Below are 26114 nucleotides of genomic sequence, written 5' to 3' on the forward strand. Positions count from 1 at the left end.
CTTACTGTACACTGACTACGTGCACACGCCCTTACTGTACACTGACTACGTGCACACGCCCTTACTGTACACTGACTACGTGCACGCGTCCTTACTGTACACTGACTACGTGCACACGCCCTTACTGTACACTGACTACGTGCACGCGTCCTTACTGTACACTGACTACGTGCACGCGTCCTTACTGTACACTGACTACGTGCACGTGTCCTTACTGTACACTGACTACGTGCACGCGCCCTTACTGTACACTGACTACGTGCACGCGTCCTTACTGTACACTGACTACGTGCACGCGCCCTTACTGTACACTGGCTACGTGCACGCGTCCTTACTGTACACTGGCTACGTGCACACGCCCTTACTGTACACTGACTACGTGCACACGCCCTTACTGTACACTGGCTACGTGCACGCGTCCTTACTGTACACTGGCTACGTGCACATGCCCTTACTGTACACTGACTATGTGCACACGCCCTTACTGTACACTGACTACGTGCACGCGTCCTTACTGTACACTGACTACGTGCACGCGCCCTTACTGTACACTGGCTACGTGCACGCGTCCTTACTGTACACTGGCTACGTGCACACGCCCTTACTGTACACTGACTACGTGCACACGCCCTTACTGTACACTGGCTACGTGCACGCGTCCTTACTGTACACTGGCTACGTGCACATGCCCTTACTGTACACTGACTATGTGCACACGCCCTTACTGTACACTGACAACGTGCATACCCCAGTCCCCTCCCCAATCCGCGCATGAAATCTTAAACTGTAGTAAGTGTTCTTTGCGCTCGAAGATGAATTGACTGTTCTTGCGTTCACAGACATATAGTCCGTTTCCGGGTATGCGCAGAGCGATTTTACGGAAAAAACACTACATATCAACTTTTCTGTTCCGTAATGAATCAGGCCCTTAATACATAATTACATTCATAGAGCATAGAGGAATTTGGCACCATGCTTTCATCACTCTATACTTCACTGATGTGGTTAATGAATAACACACAAAATGAATAAATACAGGGTTAATACATTGATGCACAGATTAAACAAAATCAGTACCCTGCAAAACATGGCTGCTGGGAGGCTGAGCGAGGCGCGCCCGCCAGGAGACTCATCCTCATCCACTGATTGGGCTTAATTAATCAGCTGGGTCCTAATTATTTCAGTTGAATCTGAAAACTAAACTCATAATTGTGATAGTCTGATGAAGGCAGCCGGGCAGGTGAACCAACAATGCATAATAATAACGTGTCAGGTAAATACACGGAGAGAACCAAGAGGAGTCCAGAACATCTGTAACTAGTGTCTGAAATCACTGTACAGAACCGTTCTCATTGCTCATTACACATACACAGAAAATACAGCAGCCCTGACACCAGCCCAGTCACATGATGCAAGATAATATAAATATATATTAATAACAACCGCAGGCAGAGTATTGGAGGGAATGTATATTTCCCTAGGCTTCTATACTATTTACGTAAGAAGTTCAGGGATAGTCGTGCCTCACTTCCATCCTGAGTTATAATATTATACATACATAATATATATATTACACACACACATTATATATACACACACATACAGATAAAAAGCGTTTATGGGCTGTGTCTAGGTCAGATACACAGGAGCAGGAGAAACCGACAAGCAGCATTGCAGGCTCCGTTTGCACTTTATGCATATCTGTAGGTGTGCAAGAGTCTGTGCCAGTGTATGCAATTATTTTGACTTAACACCAAAATGCATTGTCATGTGTCATGCTGCATCCACACAAGTACTGTAACATCCCAGCTATGGCCAGGCCTGTGGTTTACCTGGATGATATGAAGCTGCTGTGAGTGAGTGTAGGGAGCAGGTGTACAGTGCCACATTTCACTGAATATCACTCACACAGTGATACTCGCTGAGTCACAAAAATAGGAGGAAAGTATCACCGAGGAATTTAGAAGGGGGAAGGGAGATAAGGGACATAATGGGGATCATCAAATAAATACATAAAGGGAAAATTAAGATAATTGTTTAATGATTTGTAAGATTAGTTTTTACAATTAATTTTAGTACATAACTCCAGTCATTAGTACATATTAGAGCAACTTCAAGCCCTCCAGGTGCTCTGGAACTACAAGTACCAGCACACCCTGCCAGTCCTGACACAGATGAAGAGGTGTGAATGTCTGTCACACTACTCTACGTCAGGGAAATCCTTCTTAAGCTGCAGAGAAGGATATTCTAGGAGCGCCGTCACATCTCCTGCGCTGGAATACAGAAGACGGTTTACATGTGACCTTTTCTAGAATTGGCAAAATCATATTTCTAGGATGAGGGAGCTGCTAATATATGCATAGAACTCTGCATAATAAACCCCCATCCCCTCCTGCTATAACCTGAACTAATCAGCAGACACCATATTGAAATGTCTTGTACCAGACAGAAAAGTTCATTCTTCATATTACTTTGTGCTAAGTGTGCAGGTACTTCCACTTAAGGAGGTGGGGGGAGCTATTAGGTTAGGAATCAGCTGACATTTCAGGCACGTGCATCAGATCCCCCCCTCTTCCAGGCGATAGCCTTGCCGCAGATGACTAAGTGCCAAGAACCTACTTAAAAGAAATAAATAGTGGGTGTCTCCCTTCCTCTTTCCACTGCAGTACTAGTGTAGGGAAGACGGGGTACAGTAACTTCATCCATGGGCCATGTCCAATGTATCCCAGTTAGGAAAATAGATTCCATTCTGGCTTCTAATTCAGCAATACATTCATTTCTGAACCAGTACAAGCTGAGCATACATGGTGCAAACTGCTGGTCTATTAGAAGAAAATAGGTTTCCAGACAGCATACGATCAGTGAAAACCACCTTGGCGGCACATGCACCATGTTTACTATACAATAAAATAATTTCCTGCGCTGTACAGAGTATGCCCACACGTTGGCTGTAATGGTATGTCCAACACATGCAACTCTTCTCTGAGTATGGTGTCACAGGTGGCTTCCATTGGTGTGTGATCATCTTTATAACATGTGTAAAGAAAAATAAATTTGTGGTATATAAATATTACACTAAAGAGGATAAACCTACAAGGCCGTTCTGTGTGAAATCTAAAGAAGCGTAATTCGGACATTCTTTATACATGCATAATGCACTGTTCAATGTAGAGATAAACGGGATTCCAGCACCCATATAACAGTACTGACTTAATACAATACTAGTAAAAACAACACTCTCTATAGGAATCTTATCATCCACTATTAGAGAACGGATATCGTGGCCTTTGCCACTTCATGTTAAGTGCAAAGCAGATCCAAAAGAGGTCTTCTATTTTCCTGGGGACTCTATGAGATGTGTAACTCTTCTGATAACTGCATATTTAACAAGGACTATTTATATCGCAGATCAATACAAAGATTTGTCTAAGGAACTTTTCATAGCAAGGTCCATACAAAGCCCATGGGGTTCTTAACTGCAAATGGAAGAAATAGTTCTGCACCAGCATCGGACGGTGGATAAGCTGAAGCAGTGAAGACAGAATTTTAATAATATAATAATCATCATTTGTGCATTTCTTAAAACAAAACGTGTAGCTACAATCAGAAGAGGATATTATGGGGGTGATCAAGAGAATTTGTAAGACTGACATCTTTGGGGCCATTATGGGTCCCCAGTGACTGCCAGAGGTTCTGTCATCCTTTTCCTCTGGATTTACACATTTAAACTACATGAAAGGTTAAACTTGATGGATGTGTGTAAGAAGAGGACAGAAATGTGTATTGTTAATGGTGCCCACCATTAACCGTGGGTTCCCATGGGTGCCCACCATGGGTTCTCAGCAGATGTCTAATCTGAAAACAGAAACATTTAGACTTTATTGTATCATCATATTATTTGATTAAATATTTAATGCCAAACAAAGCCTCTTAGGATGCCATAACTCAAGCCAATTTGAAATACTGAGATTGATCTTTAAGCCACCTGAATAGGGTGATCACATCGCACTGTAGATACACCCATACAAATTACCCATTGTAGTCCATTACTGCTCACTTATAATCTCCCTAATGTCCTTTATATAGACTTGTGCCTAATACTCAATAACTCAAGTACTCAAGAGGAGGTCGAACCAGGGACTTATGGACACAGATTCATGGTCTCCTCAACAATCTTTTTACGTACAATAAAAAGTTCCTGATTTTTTCTGAAGCTACTGTAGGTCAACAAGAACTGGTAAATCTCCTAAACTGATGAGTAACCAGTACGAATGCTGAACTATATTCACCTAAAATCACCAGGCAAGCAAACATCTCAGTACTCAGTCTGATGAGGCACCAAATATTTAAAGAGTGACATATTTAGTTTTATTAAGTAATTCTAAGTCAGCCGTAGTTATTGGATGTTGAAATAATATGACAAAATGTGTATGTATAGAAGGATTACGCTGTAAGTTCACACTGATCCACGTCTGTGCTAAGTGCTGTTCTGGCTGCTGTAATCCAAGCTAAACAACACATTTTCTGTCTTGTGCATGACACCGTACGTGCAAATCTCCTGATAAATTGTTCAGTTTCATTGCATTTCTCCAGTCTGCTCTCTCACTTTCTGGAGTTGAAAGTCGAAAAGCTGCTGATTTTTCAATGGGTTGTCGACAACAGCTTCATCTGCATGTTTTTATTATTTATGTTTACCAATCCCTCACTTTTCTGGAGCACAGCGAATATCACAGCAGAAATGTCTTTGTTGGAAGTAACACCAACATCTTATCTAGTTACAGAGCACCTGGAGAATTATTAGCATGAAACAAATGCGTAAACTCCGATACATGTCACTCAGCGACAGTGATTGGGGGATTATCAAGGAGAATGTCTGCTAGGAACAAAACTGATCCACATTAGACCAATTAAGCGTAAATAATTCTGGGTTGTACTGATCCTCTTGATAGCGAAATAAATTCTGCAGTTCCTGTCGGCTCTCAAATTTGTGCTCTATAATGTCAAGGCTTAATCCTGAACATCAGGGAGGATTCAGGACAAAGATACACTTTATCGGAGCAACAATCGCTGTATGTCCAGGACAGAGCACAACCCCACAAATAGTAAAAGAGAAGAAAATGACAACGTAGTTTGTCCAAACACAAATATTTGGGAAATGGTATAAAAATGTTAAAAGTCGGAAATATTCCATTCAACGTTATGAAGGGGATTATTATAAATGAGAAAATGTAAAGCAATACTAAGACTCTGATTAAGCCAAACCCCCAAATGGAAGCCAGAAATCAACTAAGGTTAAAGGCAGCACTGATGGTCAAGTCTGATTAGAGTCAGCGCACAGGAAAATTTCCTGCCTTACATTTCAGATTTGAGGAGTGCTTGGGATTGACGCCATTTCAGCACGTACACCTTGAAAACAGTATGGAGTATCTGTAAAACCCTCAGGAAGCATTATACTAAAGGTGAAATGTTTTATATTCTGAAAAAACAAAACAAAACAAAATCTACATTTGAAACTTTTAACCTAAATATCAACCAGAGACCACCTGAGTGACTGCAGCACACAAGCCTCGGGTTTACATCTCGTTCGCTATGCAAAGTCTTTGCCCCCCATGTAAAGTCTTTGCCCCCCCCCCCCCTCCCCCATATCCAATGAACCCCGGGTCTTCACCTCATATCAGTATTCATAAAACAAATGCAATCTACTAGTAACGACCAATAATCTGGTATAAAAATAAAGGAAATTTAAAAAGATATTGAAATCAATGACAAGAACTTGTTAGAAAACTGGGCCTGACAGCATCAGCCTGCACGGATATCTCACCCCCCCCCCGACTTGGGGACCTGGACAGGGAAATGAATGAAGGAACAAAATTCCTTGGACAAAGCAAGTGGATAAAGGGGAATCCACTGTTCAGGCTCAACGTACCAGAGTAACGTCTTCTATTCAACTTCTTTGGACTCATTTTGAAGTGTATCTGCTAAACGTCTAATCTTTTCCTTGAGTATATTTTGTGTAAAATAATAAAAGTTTGCCATGAACTTTAAAACAGTAACAAAAGAGAGAAAAAAAAACACAGTTATGGAACACAATTTGATTAGGTGCAAAGAACTTTTTTTGGCGTCTTTAAAACAATAATGTTCAAACCACCATGAAACAAATATCATGCCGGCAATTGCTTCCTCCAGGACTTTTTGAGAATGTATTGCTGAATAAACAGAGCCAGCTTTGGCAGCGGTGGAAATGCAAGTGAGGCGTGAGCTCACTGCCCCTACAGTGGATCTAGTTCTCCTGCTGTGGCACATCTGCTTAGTGCACAGAACTGTGCTTATCCGCCAGCCAGCAGCCTTCTCTCCACTTCTTAATGGCAGCAAAAAAAATAAAAAAATAAAGATTACGGGATAGAGTGGAAATGTTTTATGCAAGTTATTAAGTTTGGAGAGCGTTATGGAGTTCTGTGCTTTTCTCCGTGACATTCTGCCATCGAACAAAGCTTCACAAGGAGCCGTTATAGCAAACCAAATTAAAGTAGAATAAACAATTTGTTTCTTAGAAAGTGTTCTGGGGTTATTTGTCAGAAAAAGCCGCCTCGGTGTCCAGCAGATCAATCTAAAAGACAGCTGCTCAGACTGGTGTTGGATGAAAACGCAAACTCTACACATTGATAGAAATAAGCTGCAGAGGAGGGAGATCCGCACATAGGACTTGGCTACAGATGAATTAGATTACCACGTGTCCATCTGCAGAGGGCTCTGGCTTTTGATTTCAGTAGATATTGTATTTTTATTTTTTTTGTTTCATTTAAAGAAAAATTTATTGTAACACATTAGCTAAGAATCCCAAGGAAAGAATAACAAGCACAGAATAAGAAGAAGAAGCGGGGAGGGGAGGGAAGGACCAACTAGGGATAATCAGTGACGTTCACCCAGATCATAGACACAAAGACACACACATGTACAGTCATAGCCAAAAGCTTTGAGAATGACAAGTATTGGTTTTCACAAAGTTTGCTGCTTCAGTGTTTTTAGACCTTTTTGTCAGATGTTGCTTTGGTATACTGAAGTAAAATTACAAGCATTTCATAAGTGTCAAAGGCTTTTATTGACAATTGCATTAAGTTTATGCAAAGACTCAATATTTGCAGTGTTGACCCTTCTTTTTGAAGACCTCTGCAATTCTCAATGGGAATAAGGTCTGGGAAGTTTCCTGGCCATGGACGCAAAATGTTGATGTTTTGATCCCCCCAAGCCACCTAGTTATCACTTTTGCCTTATGGCAAGGTGCTCCATCATGCTGGGAAAGGCATTGTACATCACCAAACTGTTCTTGGATGGTTGGAAGAAGTTGCTCTTGGAGGATGTTTTGGTACCGTTCTTTATTGGTACCAATAAACAATGGTGTTCTTAGGAAAAATTGTGAGTGAGCCCACTCCCTTGGCTGAGAAGCAACCACACACTTGAATGGTCTCTCTTTACCTTTGGCATGACAGAGGACTGATGGTAGCTCTCACCTTTCCTTCTCCTCACAAGCGTTTTTCCAGATGCCCTAAACAATCTAAAAGGGGATTCATCAGAGAAATAGGACTTTACCCCAGTCCTCAGCAGTTCAATCCCTGTACCTTTTGCAGAATATCAGTCTGTCCCTGATGGTTTTCCTGGAGAGAAATGGCTTCTTTGCTGGCCTTCTTGACACCAGGTCATCCTCCAAAAGTCTTTGCATCACTGTGCATTCAGATGCACTCAAACCTGCCTGCTGCTTTATCTGAGCAAGCTCTGCACTGGTGGTACCCCGATCCTGCAGCTGAATCAACTTTAGGAGATGGTCCTGGTGCTTGCTGGACGTTCTTGGGCGCCCTGAAGCCTTCACCACAACTATTGAACCTCTCTCCTTGAAGTTCTTGATGATCCGATAAATGGTTGATTTAGGTGCAATCTTAGTAGCAGCAATATCCTTGCCCGTGAAGCCCTTTTTGTACAAAGCAATGATGACTGCATGTGTTTCCTTGCAGATAACCATGGTTAACATAGGAAAAGCAATGATTTCAAGCACCAGCCTCCTTTTAAAGCTTCCAGTCTGTTATTCTAACTCAATTAGCATGACAGAGTGATCTCCAGCCTTGCCCTCGTCAACACTCTAACCTGTGTTAACGAGAGAATTGTCATGGTAAAGAGGGACTTTGAAATTAATTGCAATTCATCTGATCACTTCATGACATTCTGGAGTATATGCAAATTATATTTTTCACATTCTCAAAACTTTAGGCCATGACTGTATCTAACAATATGCCATTATCCACTAAAAGGAGGTGCTTGACATTCTTGTGTGATGTTTGAGCCCTCAGGCTATCCGTAGCACACTGAGATGGAGCTGAAGTTAGCCTATGACAGGAACGACATCAATCCGGAATTCCACAGGCAGAATCCTCCAACCCACATTAGCAGATCTCCATAGCATGGGCATGAAGGAGAGACTTTCTATAATAATTGGACCCACACAGTATGGATATGAATTAGGCAATACTCAGGGTGAATGGACATCCTCTCTAACGCTTGGCGTGGACCAGTGATTTATGTGTAATAAAATATGCCACGAACAGGGAATAGCCATGCAGAAAGGAGGAGAGATAAGAGGTCAGCTTCCATTAATGAGTAGAAAGTCTTAATCTGGGTACATCTAGGCAATTATCGTGCAGATCTCATGATTCACCACCGATTGTACAGATAATACAAGACTGTACGCTCCCACGATCATGTTTTATCATAACAAAATGCATTGCGTAGGCGGATATCTGCAGAGCGTGTACGACGTGACAATCTTTTCAGTAGATGGTTATAAATGTCACAGATCTGAAGGTAAATTATGCGTACATGCCTACACGAATCTACATGCCTACACGAATCGGCATGCTCATTGGGACTTACAACCGTTGGTGAAATCGCTGCATAAACAGCATCTGAAGTAGGATTGCATTGGTGTGTACCCAGCTTAATAAATAAAAGCTTCTCGGTGTGATCTGAAATTAAGCACCATATCCACCCTTTTATAGGCTCAGATTCAAAAATCAGCATACCAATGGGCAGTCCCACCAGATGTATAGCAGCAGAGGTTAGATTAGCTTGACATGAACAAAGGGACAGATACCACAGCATCAGGGGACTAGGCACTGGCTGAACAGTGTTTCAGCCCACAAAATTGCTGCTTTTACTGCATGTGGATGAAGTCTTACACACTTTCCATTTCTTCCAGTGTCATCGGCCTCTTAAATCACAAACATACCACAGTATATGTATTTACATCTTATTTCACATTCCCCATCACTACTTGTAGACACCAGTGATGATCTAATATTCCTTGTGCTGTAATCACTCCTTCACACATCTCTGAGGCAAAGAACGCACCATTATAAAACTTCTGGATAAATAAAAGGAAAGGGAGAATACCCAGCCAAAAAAACATATTTTTGGAACCAATTCACCAGTTTTGTAATGCAGTATATTTTTTTATGTGACTAATGTTAAAATATTACCCAAAAATTACAATCCAGCTCAGCAAGGAAGTTTTCAGATACAAATCATTTCCCGCACAGCACAGGATCCACCTCGTCAACAAGTCTGTAGAGCACGGACATGGGGCTCTTCACGTGTCCGTATAATATCCTATTGATGTGTGATTATGGACACAGACTTTCTGTGTTCCGCAGCAGTGTATACCATAAGCACAATGTAGACACCAGCACTGGGACATATACTAACCTTCCTAATTAAAGCTTAGAATATAAAGGACACATAGCTCCCAATATTCTAAACAGAAAAATAAGGACAAAATACACCACTCCCATGGTCTGTCCAAAGTGCACCCAGATCTACCCATACACATCCATATTATCATCCCAAGTCCATGTCTCTTTTAGAGTCCAAACATCAGGACAGCCCCTCCAAAACGGAGACTATTGGGGCAATAGATACAAGAACAACAAACAACAAGTGTGGTGAAATCTCGCATTCTTTGGCTTAGGGGAAAGTCGCCATTTCATTTTCTTTAGCTTTTTAGAAATGATTTGACACTATCAAATTTTGTTAAATACAACAGAGATTGACCAAGCAGATTCCCAGCAGCATCTGGAGAAGCCACAAGATCACAATATCCTATTTCAGCGAATCTAGGCAAGGAAAAGCTGCCCAGAAACAATGTGATTTCAAAGTGAGTTGGGCCGGGTAGCACCAAGCTTGATTGGATCTGTCCATTCAAATAACAATCTCATCTGACAGCAGAGAAAATCTGGTTGGAAGATGACTGCATTAGAATGTAGGCACAGTGATTGGTCTGCCAGAAAGGATGGACTTCCTGTGATCTGGCTGTGCAGCCCGGCCCCTAAACAGCTGGATATAAGCAACTTAAGACAGGGTCATTTAAAAATGAAACCAAATAAAAGTGTCAATACTAACCTGTGGATATATTAAAGGTTAATCTCATTTACCAACTTTTAGTCTAGTGTTCTCCTCAAACTGCCATCATGAATAGGATTTGCAGAGTCAGTTTAGATCCCTGTCTGGGAGAAGGTCTGGTGCTGCTGATTAGAGATTATTACTGGCTGTCATGGGAATAAAGTTGGTGTCATCCAGTACAGTGTAAATTAGATTTGCATTTATCCATTATTTCGTTTCTGGAACATCAGTGTGGAACGGCTGTCTGAGGTATTCCTCCCACATTCCAAAAACATAATGGTAGGTTAATTGGCTGCTGACTAAAAAAAATGGATCATATTCATAGTGGGCCTGATTCACTAAAGCATGCAAAATGAACATAAATTGTGGGTTATTTTTGGAAACGCACGTAAATCTACGCGCACCTATATTAAACTAGGAGCCAGCCTGAAGAAACGTCTCTTGTAGAATACACATCTAGGTCCGCTCTACTCTAACAGATAAGACACTGCTGGATGTGTCCAATACATATGTGGAATATAAAGTCCCAAAAGAACACACAGGGGAAAAAAAAAAAGTATTCAATGATTGTCAACGGTTAATAGCAAAATTTTGACAAAAAATGTTATCCAAAAAAAAAAAAAAAAAAGTGTTTAATTTTTTTTTCCACTCCAAAACTTTTGTGAGGATGTTATTAATGTCCACTGTACATAAAATGCTTTTTTTACAGTTTCTCCTGATTGCAAACGCACATTCTAGCTGTATACACAGCCGTCATCACTAGTAATCTGCACCGGTCCTGTAGCTGGTGCCAGTGATAGGCCTGACGATCATGTACCTTGGAGATGTCCAAAGCTTCAATTGGAGGCTGCTGCGTGGCTTCCAGCTTGGCACTCCCTTACTATACATTGTCTACATACAGCCAGTCCCCTCCCCGGAAATCATAGGCTGTAGTAAGAGTCCTTTGCACTTGAAGATGAACTGAACGTTGCTACATTTACTGGCACACTCTGTTTCTGGACACGCGCAGAGCGATTTTAAACAAAATATGATACAGATTGGCATTTCCGTTCCTTATTTAATCAGGCCCTGTGTTTGTGATTTGGAGGCTCCAATTGGAAAGGGACTGATGTGAATAATAAATATTTTCGCACTTCGCTGGGTAATATGGTGGAGCTAAATGAATGAATAAATAATAATAATAATGATAAAGAGAGAATAAAACACACAATACACATTTTTAGTGTAGTGAGCACAACCATTGTCCCATACAGAATCATACCTTATGGGCAGCAGAGTGGCCTAGAGGTTAGCACTTCTACCTCACAGCGCTGGGGTCATGAGTCTGATTCCCAACCATGGCCTTATCTGTGTGGAGTTTGTATTAATATCATTAGTCTGTGCTGCCGTTCTCATCATGATGATATATATTGGCCTAGCACCTCCTACTTAAAACTAGGCCAAAAAATGAAAATGCTCTTATTGGCTACGGAATGTTCTCTCTCTCACCCACTTCATTTTCTGTTCATTTGTGTTTGTCCACAGTTGTAAAGAGTGATAGCAAATAGGTGCACTGAACCTAAGCCCACACGTGTAGAAACGTGGTATCCCCAGCGGCTTCCTGCTCCATAAACCTGTGTCTTCAGAAAGTTTATTAACGCTTATTCTTTGCAAATAGAAAAACTCAAGAAAATAAACTGCTCAGAGTTTCATCACGTCAGACCCACAGCTGTGTGAGACTGCTGTACCACCCAATGTAATAATCATAATAAAATACAGAAATCCTCTATAAATAACCCATAGAATGTAAAGTTCTCCTTGTTCTGTGGCTCATTCTAGTCCAATCTGTGTACTCTGGAATATTGTAAATTCATAGTAATAATAAGAAACAGTTTTATAGTAAATTAATGCCAGAATCTATTAATCAGGGAAATATTTGTAAGAGTAAAGTGGAGGAGATATTGGGGCAGAACGTAGCTCTGGCTATAGGATCCCACATCTGGAATGTATTATTAGGTCGGGTGTGTTTCATATCACAAACAGGTACTTGGTTGTGCTGGTAGCAGCCGGCTCTGGGTGGGCGAGGGATTAGGCAAAGCTTTGACATGACGGAGAGCTGAGGGACACGGTGCTGACATGTCTCTAACACGGCTCTAAACCTCAGGGGTAAGATCTGAAAAAAGAAAAGGCCCAAAATATGAAACGATTTATTACGCAGCTGATCCCTAAATCAAGCCGTTAACAGCCCTATCAAAAATAGTAAACGGCTAAAGAAATGAAATCCTTTCGACAGCTGCAGGGGAGGCTTTCCGCAAAACATTCATTTGTTGCTTAAGAAGAAAATGACTTGGGAAAGGACAGTGTGATGTTATGTTTGTACGTCCTGCAGCGCCCGGGAGAAAAGTTTCCGCAGCAAAAGTCCCGCAGCACATGGGAGAGACATTTCTAAGTCCCGCAGCACATGGGAGAGACATTTCTAAGTCCCGCAGCACATGGGAGAGACATTTCTAAGTCCCGCAGCACATGGGAGAGACATTTCTAAGTCCCGCATCGCCCACGATAGACGTTTCTAAGTCCCGCATCGCCCACGATAGACGTTTCTAAGTCCCGCATCGCCCACGATAGACGTTTCTAAGTCCCGCAGCACATGACAGAGATACTCGCCATTTCAGTAACTTCATTATTTACAAAACAAATGTATCTAACTGTGCTAATTCTACTCTAACCAACCCACATACTGTGCACACACCGCCACTAAGTGTCATTAGTTATTATACTGTTCAAAAGAAGAATCCAAGATGGAAATCACCGGCAATTGCGTGCACTAAAAACGTCATTACCAAGACACCAGTGAGTGATCCCAATGAGCTTTCTAAAACTTTTTATAGGCCCCCAGGTTTCAGATTATTGGAACTGAATCCAGTCCTTTAACGTGTAAGCATAGCCGTAATGCAGTATACTTGGGCCTAATAACTGAACCAACCTGCTAGCACACTGCTAGCAGGTTAGTACTAATTATGTATGAAGAACAATACACAAAACCAGTAGTGTGGAACATGTGAATCCTTCAGATGTAAAACAGACCTCCCTCTTACAAGTTAAAAATCTATGAAAAATAGGGACATTTTCAGGGACAAAATCACTAGAAAACCTGGGACTGGTCACACGGAATTAGGGACAACTGTCATCTATGTTTTTCTGCAAAGCAGGTCTGTCAAGTTGTCAGTCACTGTGTATCTGCTGTGTTAGAGAAGCCCCTACCTTATAACTTGTTGCAGGGGAGTGCTAGAGAGTGATACATATAAATCACTCCAGTTTTCACGTTTGTTACTCAGCTCAGTTATACAAAGTAATACACAGTCTTTAGCATATATTATTACATATTGTGGACTTGCTTGTTCTTTGTGTATTGGTCAGAGCTCTTCAGATACTGAATATCTAGAAATCCCACAAATCTGCGTAAAGTTGCGTGAGGAAAAGTGTTCCGGAGCACTGGAGTTCCAACTATAATTTTCATCACGATCTGCATTACAGCGAGATAGAAGGAGGAACGAGGGTGACGCAGTAAAGCCTGGACACAGCAATATCATTTCTGGAGAATAACTGTGCACCTAGTTTTGTGGAGCAGCGTACAATCTAAAATTTCAATTTCTGAAGAGCGAATACTGAAATAAGACATGAGTGGACAGGGTTAGTGGTGCTCCTTGCTGTGCAGAGGGGGGTGCACCCATTTTAAGTAAGCGAAAGGACTTAAATTTGCATCAACTCTGAGCTGGCAGAGATCAGATCTCACCTTATACTGTTAATAGGACACATTTTGCACCACCCCCAGTTACGGGGTTTCTAGGTGCATTATGAGTAATGTAATAAAAATCTTCACACACACACAGAAGTGTCCCATATAATAATCTTCAGTCCCCACATCATCCCTGACTCTCGGATTATTTAAGCCATAAATGGGGCTACGCCGTGCAGTATTTTAAGATAAAAAAAAATATATTTTATTTAATGAAAGTTCCTGCCGTTATTATAACCTGTAGAAACTGATCAGCGTTGATAGGAAACAGTCTCCTGCAAGGGGGACATCTACCTGATTTTGTGGATTGACCACCGGAATAAAGAGAGAACAAACTTTGCTTCAATCAGGACTCAGCCTGATGGGAACTAATTACACAGTAATGGTATTTATATGCTGCCGATGCTGAGATATTACGTGACAGCACATCAATATTAATGCTCTTTCCTGCAGTTAAAGGCTCTGGCACATCTCCCAAAGAGCTTACAGAGCAAGAAACCCCATGAGGGCTCGGTCACACCTATCCCTTGTGCTTTATAAAGGTTAATAAACACATGAAAAACTGCACTGAAGATAGGACAAATAAGAGGCAATGGTGCAGCTTACACCACTGCGTTCTAAAATATTATCTTCGCATTCAAACTTTAGAAAGTAGCGCTCCCTACTCCCCATGCATGAATGTGGAACACAATACATTGTACTGGTAAAAGTGCACGGAAAATGGGATAGAAATCACATGACATAACATCAGTTCTCAGCCATCGTGTCCACTTTCCCCTGTTTATACCAGGGCACAAATGGAAAAAACAATAACCAGAGTCCATTCACTTGTTGGCAAAATTATTCAAATCTAGTAACAATGAAACAATGTTGCTTTAAAAGCACAGTGATACATTACAGTTGTAATGCTGATTTAATAAACATATATAAAATTACAATTATTATCACTGTTTATAATCATTTATTCTAAAGTGATCGGCAAAAATTCTTTATTTATATTTTATCGCCAGCAGCTGTCTCTGTTTTACAACTACTTATGAATTGGTTAGCGGTGTCCAAGGACTTTCTATGTACTGTATACTACCGGTGGATCAAAGGAACAAAACAATGGACCACCACAAAATAGAAAGTTTTAAATTGGAATTTAGTTTAAATATATGTGATGTTAGAACACAATTCTGTGATTTTCTTTTCCATTTCAGAGCAGCACCATTTTCCCAAACATATCACGTCTGGACGGCTGTATGTTGTCATCACAGTATATTGGCACATGCTGACCCTGGTACATACCCTGATCACGTGTTTGGTCACCAGATATAGCCAAACACATACCCAGCACAGTCACATTAACCCTCTGACCAAACCAACATGGCAGAAAGTCTGTTTCTTGTGCTGGTATAAAAAGTTAATATTTCCGATGAACAGATCCCATAGACAGGACTATTGGTGGCCAAAGTAACAGAATGGAATCATTCCTGATATCTTTCTCAAGCTCTACCTGTTGTAAAATACACTGTGGATCAATCTGTATTAAGGCCCAAAGGAAAAGGCCACTTGGCAAAGACAGATTATCATTTGATGACTTTACAATTCTGTTTTATTAGCTTTTTTTCTTCCTCTGCTAAATGACGTGTGATGACCCCAACCATACCATGCCCGGCTGCACCCCCCTCCCCCAGGATAACGTACATTACAGTCCCTGCGTCAAATTACTATACAGTGATATCTCAGAGACAATCAAAGACTTGGATTTAATACTTAGATGACAGCCGCTGTGGAGCAGATTGTTCTACTTTCATGTGTCTGCCTGAATTGTGATTACGTTGTATATTCTGTATCCCATCAGTAATTATTCTACATACTGTACACAGCAGCCCAGCAGTCACCATACCCCGGGATACACAGCAAAACCAGATTTTCTTTTGCAAAAAAACAGATAATTTTCAATAAGATAAAAGTAAGATAAATAGAGGGTGATGGGGGAGTTTTAGAGTCATTCTGTGTGGAGCGGGGAAGAGTCATTTACACTCCATAAAAAAAACTGTTGAATTTTGCATCATGGTCGGCAGAGATGGGGTCTTGTCCTATACTGGTAATAGGACACATTTTGGGTCAAATTGTTGCATTTTGTCAAATGTAAAATAAAGCTTGGAAGACAAAAAGACGGCCCATGTAATAAAGAGTCTCGATGTCCCCTCACTCATGAATAATACATAAGTGTAACATAAATAATAAGTATTTTATGAGACAATCTGAGATACAACAAATTATAGTTATTGGCAGTCACAGCTTGGACTATTTATTTGAATCTTACACTCTTGCACAGTGCGACTCTTGAGTCCTCTAGATAACAGAGGTGTCTCCCAAGCAGTGATGGTGGAAGCACGCTGGGTGCCCCTCCTTCATTGGGCCGTGACATCATAACTCAGCGTCACACTCCCTGCCCATAACTGTCATGGTGGAGCCGCAGTCGGCAGCTTCACATGTATCACAGGTAGGAAACTGCCAACTATTGCCCCTCCATGTCAGCCGCAAGTGTAATAATAACATTGACATCATTCAGTGTTTTAGGCAACCCAGCGACCACCTAGGTTCACCTAGTGGTAGCACCAGATCTGCTCTGGAGAACGGAGAGTACCGCTGGGAAGACCATCTAGGCTCTCTAGTGGATAACCAAGGTGTTTTGCGTCAGTGGAATGCGAGCGCCCAGTGGGCCACTTTTGGTAAGCAGAACTGGCGCTGCAGGATGAACAATCAAATGCATTTCCTAAATAAGTTCCAATATATTGCTTCTTATGTTAACTAAATAAGTTGGTTTTTGCCTAATTTCATAAAATTCACAAAAATAATGTATTACCTTTCTGTAGAGCAATGTGTACTCAGTGTGATCAGAGCATCAGAAATGTTGTCTTCAAATCTGAGGAGGAAAATATTTTTGATATTATATATAGTTAAATAGACAGATAGAACCAATCATTTATATGTATGGATCAATAAAATACATTACAAGGTGCTTATGCCCAGTACTACATACTACAGACATTTATTTCCAGCTATCAGAGCTGAAGGTCAGTACAATTGTCTGATTTTAATAACATATAATAATCATTGTGTGTGACAGCCCATAGTGTTATTATTTTGCAGGTTGCCACAGAGTTTGTGTCTTGTACACACAAACACGTGCGTCTCATCCAGCATCATCACAAATACAATAAATGGTAGCGCCAAGTAAGGCAGCACAACAAGGGGTAGGTGAGGAAACCACATATATCACTGAATATGCGGGAGAGGCAGACTAAGAGGATTCGGAGGGGAAATAGAGACTAGAAAGGTGAAGAAGCAAGTAAGAGAGTTAGATTTGGGTTGGAGGCAAAATATAGGGTTGGGCAGTTGAGGGGGGGGGGGGCACACACAGGGCAGTTGAGGGGGGGCACACACAGGGCAGTTGAGGGGGGGGGCACACACAGGGCAGTTGAGGGGGGGGGCACACACAGGGCAGTTGAGGGGGGGGGGGGCACACACAGGGCAGTTGAGGGGGGGGGCACACACAGGGCAGTTGAGGGGGGGAGATACAGTATTGACCAGGTGAGTGGCACTTTCAGAGCATTGCATTATGGCAGATACAGTATTGAGCAGGAGAGAGGGGGCAGCTGAGGGGGGCAGAAGCAAGATAGACTGGTCAGAGGTACATCAAGGGGCCGGGTCAGAGGTACATCAAGGGGCCGGGTCAGAGGTACATCAAGGGGCCGGGTCAGAGGTACATCAAGGGGCCGGGTCAGAGGTACATCAAGGGGCCGGGTCAGAGGTACATCAAGGGGCCGGGTCAGAGGTACATCAAGGGGCCGGGTCAGAGGTACATCAAGGGGCCGGGTCAGAGGTACATCAAGGGGCCGGGTAAGAGGTACATTAAGGGGCTGGGTAAGAGGTACATTAAGGGGCCGGGTAAGAGGTACATCAAGGGGCCGGGTAAGAGGTACATCAAGGGGCCGGGTAAGAGGTACATTAAGGGGCCGGGTCAGAGGTACATTAAGGGGCCGGGTAAGAGGCAGAAGCAGATACAGATTCAGCCACACACAAGGCAAGATCAGAATTGTAGAGTTACATTACTCTCAGTGCCGAGTTCTGTGTTATTTTGCAATGATAACATAACCTATAGGAGGGACTGAATGACCTATGTGAGAGATACGTCTTGTCTCAGGGTTTAGGAGCAGAGCTTGTGATAACATTATAAGCAACATAGCTCAGAGTAAGGAAAATTCCCTCTTCTCGGTATGCTGGCAATGACATTAACGAATAGCACAGAGCATAAAACGGTCATTATTCATAGCAGAGAAGTGATCATATTACCACTTGACATTAACAATAAGAAAGACGTGTACTTCTAATATTACACTTCACACTGATAGGCAAACCATGTGTGCTCTCATTACCCAGCTGTCAATGGCTCCGAATAATAGAAAAAGGACAGTTTGATGGAAGTGTTCAGTCCTGACAGGAGGAAAAGGATTTGATGTAGAGGACACATCTATCATTACTGCCACTAATGTAATTCCTTCTGTTGTTATGTGTGCTTAATATGTCAGTGCTATTGTCCATTAAACACAACATATACTATCCAAGATTGATACATAAGTGACAACCTCTAATACACCCATTATTCAGAGAAGCTAGAACAATACTATATAGCATAATACAATGCAATGCTACATCATTAAATACTATACAATATAGAGCTGTACAATTTCTTCCAACCCAATGCAATACAATGTCATACAATCCAATGTTCTGCCACCAATACAATGAAATATATGAATACACCTGGACAGCATGATATAATATACAATGTGAGGGCTGTGTGCAAAAATGTATAAATAAAGTAATATATGATTTATGGTTAGAATAATACAGGTGTGTGTATACAATATACAGGAGCTTCCAGGGGACGGATGACAAATTGTAGACTCGACTAAACAGCCTATTCAGGGCATTTTAAAGGAGCAAAAAAATGCAGGTGGCCCAGTCCAAGGTAGCCCAAGGTAGCCCACTATGAGACCGGCCCAGGCTGCATTTGCCAATACATCTACTCTGTGCCTTAATAAGATTACTTGGTTGTAATGCCCCTTTTGGGCAGGCAACGGGTCCACGTTAAGTCAGGCTGAGTAATGTGATTACTAGCCCTTCCCTCCAGCCCCAACGGTGAGCGTTTCACACAAATGAATGTTTTCTGCGAGCTGTTGGGGGATATTTCAGGAAAGCAGAGGGGTTAGCAGTCTTTGGAGACATTGTGAGCCTGTGGCTGTAGATTTCGCTCTATAAACGTGTATTACTTTACAAAATGTGTCACCGATTTAACATTTTTTTTGTGTGTATATTTATATAACCACTAAAACTAGGGGATTCATTTTTGAGCCCCTGTGTAGTCTGTGATGCAGATGAATCTCTCAGTCGGGGGATGAGGAACATAATATCAGTGGTTGAGCAGGACACACTGCATATGGTTTTTACAGAAACCAATTACTCCCCTGCAGAGCTGACACTCTAATTTTCGTGTCTAATGAACAAGGAAATAAAAGAACTCGCCCGAAACCACAAGTACGAGACACCGGGATTGGAGCTGGGTTCACAATGACCTTGCTATTAAACTGTCCCCACTGTGTTGAAATTTCCACAAATTCAGACTCCGCTTCCTGTCTCGGTCATTTGCACAGTGTGATCGAGGGGAAAAAGCACATTTTAGTTTGCGCTGTACTTGGACAAAAATACTAAGCAAGCTGTTTACCTAAAAGTATCTTTTCTGCTAAGTTAAAGCAATTATGTAAAAAAATAAATATATATATAACTTCGCATAGTACAACTTTTGGGGGAAAAAAAAAAGAAAACGAGAGGATAAGCACCAGCAGCTGTAGAAAATGAAACGGTCGGGGGGATTTAAGAGATAATTAACTTACAAATGTCATCCTATAGCAAGCCCTGGGCAAGCAGAATATGCCACACTCCGAGTAATTGATATGATGTAGAAACACAAGCGCTAGTCAGACATGCCCTCCTACAAGTAATGGGATTTTACCAGCTCAAGGTAGCAGAAACAGAGGAGATGGTACATACAAAATGCAATGAACACAGTCACCCCTCAGTTGTAGGTTAGGCTTGTGGGAGAGCAAATCACGTGTTCCCAGCCTGTAATACACCACTGGCTCATTGCACTTGCAGGGGCAACAGAAGTACCCGGCCCTAAGCCTCCCTTTGGCAGTGGGAGGCCTGGGGTCGGATACTTTTAGTGCCCCTGCAGTGGTGATTATCAATGTTACTGTATTTGAGCTGGACACATTCTGTGCACATAAATGAGCTTGTGACTTGCACGTGTCTTTCCCTGTATACATTCAGGATGCAAATATGTCCAACTCACATGAGCCCCAAAGTCTGTATGTGAGTTTTGTGCACTTTTTAAGACAAATATTGTAATGTTTAAGTGTTCTTAAATCTACTGACAATGTAAAACACTATTAATTTATGCATGCAAATTAATTATCTTACTTTTTTGACCTCCAAGAGTTACTGCCCCATTATAAGCACACACAATGTGCCTCCACAGAATTGTTATGTAAAAAAAAAAAAAAAGATCATTTGACACTCTGATAAATTCTGTGAGCATGTACAGAAGGAAGATCAGTGTATAATGATTGCTCTATCTGCCCACATATTCATATCCCTGAAATATATCTTTGATCAATAGTAATTGCCAAGATTGATAATATTAATATAAATGATGGTCTATTACATGCCACACACACACAGTGCCAATTGTAAGATCTCACAGAGTATGAAGACATGGGGAATTAAATTATTGTGTATGCACTATTAGAGTTATCCAACCTCCCTGAGATGCACTAAACAAACAAGTATGATTATCAATCATGATGATATTCTTACCGGTAACAAGGCAGCGGATGTTGATGGGTAATCACCCCCGTCAGGCCCTACGAGATAAATTTCCCTCCCCCTGTTCCGCTTCTGGGAAATGAAAATTCCCGGTTAGTATGGCATAAGCTTTCCATTTACCCATTCACCCACCACATGGCAGCAGACGCCAATGTGACTTACTAAAGCCATCCCACAAACTGTGGTTGGGAATAGGAAGAAGTGTGAAGTCATTCCCTGACCCTCACGTTGCTGAGAAAGCTTCCAGCCCTCTATATTGCAGGCACAGTATTTCTATCTTATACATTACTAAACCACGACACCAAAGCCTTGCAGTAATACACACAGGGGCCCTGAAATGAGAGGGGGGACCAAGAAATGCTGGTAAATCATCCATGAAATGGAGTTTTTACTGTATAAGAGATTTTATTAACCAAATGTAACATGTATGTAGTTTACCATATACAGCAATTTATAAAACCAGAGAATTTGCCAGAACCAAAGTGACTTGTTGCAAAATGGTGAACACGTGTGGGCATAGTACAAAACTTTTATCACTTTATAGCGCTGCAGGTTGGCGGCAGAGAGAAGAGATTATCATCATCCTGTTGCATAAACACAATTGGGGCACCACGGTGGCTCAGTGGTTAGCACATCTGCTCTGTTCAATTCCCGACCATGGCCTTATCTGTGTGGAGTTTGTATGTTCTCCCTGTGTTTGCGTGGGTTTCCTCCGGGTGCTCCGGTTTCCTCCCACATTCCAAAAACATACAAGTAGGTTAATTGGCTGATATCAAATGGACCCTAGTCTGTCTCTGTGTGTGTGTGTAGATTAGGGAATTTAGACTGTAAGCTCCAATGGGGCAGGGACTGATGTGAATGAGTTCTCTGTACAGCGCTGCAGAATTAGTAGCGCTATATAAATAAATGATGATGATTGTTTCATGAAAGCATTTAATTGAACTACGACATTTGAATTGAAAAACAATCATCGTTCATCACACATTGTTGACAACTGAACACTGGAAACTACACAGCAAGAAACCTGTACTACCATAAGCTGGTATCAATCACTTACATGAAGAGGAAACTTTGCTCAGGTGTTGGGAGAGTGGATTCCACCTATCATCTACACAAGTCATGCAAAATTACATTTAGGGGCATATTTCTGACAGGGCAACAGTCCCTAAAGCAATATTTGTTTTTGGCAAATTACGTCAGTAATCTGACTTATCGCCACAATTGGGGACATTTTGATAACCACTTTTCGGCACTGAACTCTGGTCGGACCAATATGCACGACGAGGCACCTAATCACTTGTATCAAACGCCTTTTTTCTGAAAAATGGTAATATTGTGTGCAGCACCCTCTAAGCTCTCTGTTAATACCCAATCTTCTTTTATTACTATGCTTGCTCTGCGGAGTTAGTGCTATATAAATGTTAATAATTATTATTATTATTATTATTATTATTATTAATAATAATAATAATAAAGTCAAATTGATCATTTATTTTTATTTTGGAATTATGAAGGTGACAAAGAACATATAAAACGATCACAAGGTCAACGAGGCGCGCTGACATGTGAAAATTGAAGCGCACAGCCAGAGACTGTGGCGGCTGTAAGGTCACATCAAGGTAACAGGCAAAGGTCGGGCAACATAAAGGTCAAGGTTAAAATTGCCAGGAGAACAAGATCAACGTCACAGAGGAAAGCCAATTTCAGGCAGAAAGCAAAGAGCAGACAATTAAGTGAAAGGTCAGAGCAGGAAAATCCAGATAAATGGGTCTATAATGGTCTGATATGGAATTCTGCCAAAATAAACCTAAATGACAAAATTGTCAGCAACCATGATTAAGTCCAGGGTTTTCTTCTGCATGTGACAGACATCCAGTAAATAGTGGCAGCACGCAGTACGCATGCTTGTGCCGACACCTGAAGATCAGCACATGCTACTTCATCTGAGCCTTCAAAACACATTCCAGAATGCAAAACTTTCTGCCAAATTACAAACATACAAATGTATGTGAAGAGCCAAGAGGACGTCATGGACCTGCTCAAAATTTAAAGAAATGCGTTGTCTGCTCGACCAAGTATGTGTTCTTACTCCCCCTTGTGGGCATTTTGTGCATTAACATTTCTTGCCACTCCAGGTCATATAGTTTATTCAGCACAGACACACAATGATGCATTATTGGTACTACAAATCTTCATGTTCTGCAATATTTGACATTAGAAACAAACTTCTGCTGATAATGAATAATAGTAATATAATACAAATTATTAGTTAAACTGCCTGACAGATGTCTTTAAAGTCGATACAGAACATTGACAGGGATAGAACAACACTTTCTCGTATATATCGGTCTGCGGTGTATAGTGGAGCCAGAACTTTCCCCGGGAGATTGCAGAAAGTAACCCATGCAAACTTTGAGACCTCTAGTCTTCTGCATCTCATTAGCACAAGTTGCAAGTTTTAGCAGCACGTTGGGAAATTATTCAATTATCTGCTCTCAGCACATTTCCTAGCCCTAGGTGTGGTTTAATTAAAGTCACGTAAAGTCACAGAGGGGAGAGGTGCTGTTTCACACATCAGCCGACCGACCACATACCGGAGCGGGAAGGAAAAACCTTGATTACTAGAATTTATTTTTCTTTGCTCCTCGTTTGTAGGCGAAGCTGAAAGTTCAGCCTGATTTTATTTTCCTTTCACTGCATAAAGGAGAGAAATATTAGCTAATCTTCTAATCTCCGCCAGTTGTTCCTAAAACAGGCTTGCTTGCCGGTGACCTTTTTCAGAACAGGCTGTTTCTATGACAACTGGACTGTTGGAATCAGCCAATAAAGGAAGGGAAAAAAAAAAAACCACACAGCGCTTCATAGAAAAGTGTTTAATTCTGCTAACGTGTTGTTGGCAGGTTTAAGGGTAAATTCACACTCTTTAATTTAACTGTCCTCGGTAACATTGTGGATAGTGACTAAGACTTCTGCCATGTTTAGATCTAGAATTTCATTATTCAGGGTTAAACATAGTAACACAATGGCATTTTACACCATGACAACATAGCGACTGAAGAGATGTAAAGTAAAAGTGTTAAATTCACCTGGCTTGGACTTATCCTGGGGAACACTTAGATAAAAAGTAGACAGCACTTCAGTATCGCACATCTGTGTACCTGGGTCTGCCTTTATGGAGGCTACCTGACTGGCTTTCACCAATTCTTAAATGCACAATAACTCTAAATATTATTTGCTTTAGTCTGTCTAGTACAGTGAAATGTATATTTCATTTTATAATATCCATTTAGCAGGCTAAGACCATTTGACTTTTTATGACTTATTGAGATTGACAGGAGTTATTCTGGAGGAAATCAATGGATCTGTAAAAAAATTATATTGTATATAGATTATATTTACTAAACTGTGGGTTTGAAAAAAAGGAAATGCTGCCTATAGCAACCAGATTCTAGTTATCATTTATTTAGTACATTCTACAAAATGACAGCTAGAATCTGATTGGTTGCTATAGGCAACATCTCCACTTTTTCAAACCCACAGTTTAGTAAATATACCCCCTAGTCTCTGCAAGCTTCACGTTTACAAAAAGGTATAAAAAAAAGTCCTGCAATAGAAAATGACAACATATTTATCTCACGCGGATGGCCATGTAAGTAATATAATGATTTAGGGTGTTGAATGCACATCATTATATATGTGCATTTGCATTTTCAGGCCATAATGGAATAGGGAGTGAATAAACCAGTGTTGGACAGGTGCCCAGTGGCCCGGTGAGCATTCACCTGTGGCCCCCAGCTGGCTGTTCAGGATATCAGTTATTCTCTGCTGTGAACAAGATTGCCTGGGGAGCAGCTGACTTCCGCATCATGTGATGACCTCTGTACAATGCAGGGAGGTGTCACAGTATACCAGAGAGGGAGGAGGGAGTGCAGTGGGGGGCAGGGGGTGGGAGACTGATGGACACCCGGTGGGTGGGGTCTGCTGGGCACCTGGGGGGTGGAACAAGGGTCTAATGGACGTATGGAATCTGAGATCTCTGCCATACTACTGGAAGCCACATATGCATAAATAGGATGAAAGCGATAACATATCAGACTACAATGCTCTAATAGTCATAGGTGCACTCAGAGGGGAGTACAGGGTGGAGTGTATGATGTATTCAGTCTGCTAGTGATGGAGGTCAGTGTGACTGGCTGCTGATATGGGCACGGTTGATTTACAGGCACACTTATATTAGCTGTAAAGTGGTTTTATTGTACATGATACAAATCATATCCCCTGAGGAACAAGCTCCAAGCCAGGTTACAGACATGGGCTCAGTAAACAAAGATATGGGTTTAGATTGGGATAGTAGTTACATCTTACTTCCCAAGTAACCCGATTTCAGCAGGACAGTCCTGATCCGAGGACCATGAAAGAGACGGAGCTTCACACAATAATGGGTGGTTTGTCAAGCACCAAGTATAAATGTCAGAGCTATAATTTATATCTATACCTTAGAAGTGATACAAAGTCCATCAATGTCCACTAACCCTCATTTTATCTTGTTATTGTTTATTTACTAGAGTACTATGCAAAAAATAGAAATATCCATTTTCTGAGATAACGTCAATAATATTGAGTGTAAAAATGGTTTTAAATGGTTAAAAAAATGTAGTATTCCAATTCATCTACATATACTATTCCTGTCAGTATTAACCAACCACATTCATCCATCCTTTTCACATTCAGAACCTTTTATCTTATAAAGGACAATTTGGATTTCACTTTGCAAAACTCCTTGTGGTAATAAACTGAAATTATTCATACAAATGACTGATTCTCAGAAGTGACATCTTACCTTGGAAATTTAATAAAAGTAAAATGCAGAATCAAAATCAGAACTTCTGCTACAAATTGTCATTTTTTTGAAGGTTAAATGGTAACACAGGTATTTGCTTAGGTCAGTTTTGTGACA

At 41.2% G+C, this 26114-nt stretch overlaps 1 protein-coding gene across 1 annotated transcript in view; it reads right to left on the reverse strand.

Moving 5' to 3' along the window:
• Positions 1-26114, reverse strand: part of PKNOX2 (PBX/knotted 1 homeobox 2) — a 202754-nt gene that overhangs the window by 124177 nt on the left and 52463 nt on the right. Inside the window, 1 exon segment of the mRNA XM_075190372.1 lies at positions 17076-17135. The gene's annotated coding sequence lies outside the window, so the exon portion shown is untranslated.

This window comes from Mixophyes fleayi, chromosome 11 (genome assembly GCF_038048845.1).
Source record: "Mixophyes fleayi isolate aMixFle1 chromosome 11, aMixFle1.hap1, whole genome shotgun sequence".
Lineage (NCBI taxonomy): Eukaryota > Metazoa > Chordata > Amphibia > Anura > Limnodynastidae > Mixophyes > Mixophyes fleayi.